A 2,768-nucleotide genomic window follows, 5' to 3' on the forward strand; every position below is an offset into this window, starting at 1 on the left:
AGGCAGGGGGCAGCTGTGGCTCACCACGGGGACAAGGACACTGGCAGCAGAAGCTCTGGGAAGTACTCCTTGGCGTGAGCCCTCCTGGAGTCCACCATTAGCCTAACCAAAGAGCCTGTAGCCTCCAGTGCAGGGTCTCCTCAGACCAAAAACCTAACAGGGAGGGAACTCAACCCAACCAATCAGCAGGCAAGTGGATTAAAGTTTTACTGAGCTCTGCCCACCAGAGCAACACCCAGCTCTACCCACCACTAGTCCCTCACATCAGGAGCTTGCACAAGCCTCTTAGATCACCTCATCCACCAGAGGGCAGACAGCAGAAGCAAGCAGAACTACAATCCGGCAGCCTGTGGAAGGAAAATCACATTCACAGAAAGATAGACAAAATGAAAAGGCAGAGGACTATGTACCAGGTGAAGGAACAAGTTAAAACCCCAGAAACACAACTAAATGAAGTGGAGATAGGCACCCTTCCAGAAAAAGAATTCAGAATAATGATAGTGAAGGTGATCCAGGACTTCAGAAAAAGAATGGAGGCAAAGATGGAGAAGATACAATAAATGTTTAACAAAGACCTAGAAGAATTAAAGAACAAACACCTAAAAGAATTAAAGAACAAACGAACAGAGATGAACAATACAGTAACTGAAATGAAAAATACACTAGAAGGAAACAATAGCAGAATAACTGAGGCAGAAGAACAGATAAGTGACCTGGAAGACAGGGGGAATTCACTGCCACAGAACAGAATAAAGAAAAAAGAATGAAAAGAAATGAAGACAGCCTAAGAGACCTAAGGTACAACATTATATGCACCAACATTTGCATTATAGGGGTCCCAGAAGGAAAAGAGAAAAAGAAAGGACCTGAGAAAATATGTGAAGTGATTATAGTCGAAAATTTCCCTAACATGGGAAAACAAATAACCACCCAAGTCCAGGAAGCACAGAGAGTCCCAGGCAGGATAAACCCAAGGAGAAACAAACAGAGACACATAGTAATCAAACTGACAAAAATTAAACACAAAGAAAAACTATTAAAAGCAACAAGGGAAAAATGACAAATAACATACAAGGGACCTCCCATAAGGTTAACAGCTGATTTCTCAGCAGAAACTCAACAAACCAGAAGGGATTGGCACAATATATTTAAAGTGATGAAGGGAAGAAACTGTAACCAAGATTACTCTGTCTGGCAAGGATCTCCTTTGGATTCAACAGAGAAATCAAAAGCTTAACAGACAAACAAAAGCTAAGCAAATTCAGCACCACCAAACCAACTCTACAGTAAATGCTAAAGGAACTTCTCTAAGTGGGAAACACAAGAGAAGAAAAGGACCTACAAAAACAAACCCAAAACAATTAAGAAAATGGTAATAGAAACATACATATCGATAATTACCTTAAATGTGAATGGATTAAATGCTCCAACCAAAAGACACAGGCTTGCTGAATGGATACAAAAATATGACCCGTATATGTGCTGTCTACAAGAGACTCACTTCGGACCTAGGGACACATACAGACTGAAAGTGAGTGGATGGAAAAAGATATCCCATGCAAATGGAAATCAAAAGAAAGCTGGAGTAGCAATACTCATATCAGATAAAATAGACTTTAAAATAAAGAATGTTACAAGAGACAAGGAAAGACACTACATAATGATCAAGGGATCAATCCAAGAAGAAGATATACTAATTCTAAATATATATGCACCCAAGATAGGAGAACCTCAATACATAAGGCAAATGTGGGAAACACAAGAGAAGAAAAGGACCTACAAAAACAAACCCAAAACAATTAAGAAAATGGTAATAGAAACATACATATCGATAATTACCTTAAATGTGAATGGATTAAATGCTCCAACCAAAAGACACAGGCTTGCTGAATGGATACAAAAATATGACCCGTATATGTGCTGTCTACAAGAGACTCACTTCGGACCTAGGGACACATACAGACTGAAAGTGAGTGGATGGAAAAAGATATCCCATGCAAATGGAAATCAAAAGAAAGCTGGAGTAGCAATACTCATATCAGATAAAATAGACTTTAAAATAAAGAATGTTACAAGAGACAAGGAAAGACACTACATAATGATCAAGGGATCAATCCAAGAAGAAGATATACTAATTCTAAATATATATGCACCCAAGATAGGAGAACCTCAATACATAAGGCAAATGCTAACAGCTATAAAAGAGGAAGTCAACAGTAACACAATAATAGTGGGGGACTTTAACACCTCACTTACACCAATGAACAGAATATACAGACAGAAAATTAATAAGGAAACACAAGCTTTAATTGATACAATAGACCAGATAGATTTAATTGATATTTATAGGATATTCCATCGCTTCTTGGCCTTTTGGCTAAGATCAAGTGTAGTATCTGTTCTTATCAGTTTATAGGACATTCCATACAAAAACAGCAGAATACACTTTCTTATCAAGTGCACGTGGAACCTTCTCCAGGAGAAGGTTCAACTAGGGTCACAAATCAAACCTCAGTAAATTTAACAAAACTGAAATCATTTCAAGCATCTTTTCTGACCACAACACTATGAGATGAGAAATCAGATACAGGAAAAAAACAGAAAAACACAAACACATGGAGGCTAAACAATACATTACTAAATAACCAAGAGATCACTGAAAAAATCAAAGAAGAAATCAAAAAATACCTAGAGACAAATGACAATGAAAACAGGATGATCCAAAACCTATGAGATGCAGCAAAAGCATTTCTAAGAGGGAAGTTTAT

The 2,768-nt window shown here is 38.0% G+C and overlaps 1 pseudogene; it reads left to right on the forward strand.

Annotated features, from left to right (window-relative positions):
* The first annotated feature begins 2,357 nt into the window (after positions 1-2,357).
* On the forward strand, positions 2,358-2,514 carry LOC112066996 (uncharacterized; annotated as a pseudogene).
* The last annotated feature ends 254 nt before the right edge of the window (positions 2,515-2,768 follow it).

Source organism: Physeter macrocephalus, chromosome 16 (genome assembly GCF_002837175.3).
Source record: "Physeter macrocephalus isolate SW-GA chromosome 16, ASM283717v5, whole genome shotgun sequence".
NCBI lineage: Eukaryota > Metazoa > Chordata > Mammalia > Artiodactyla > Physeteridae > Physeter > Physeter macrocephalus.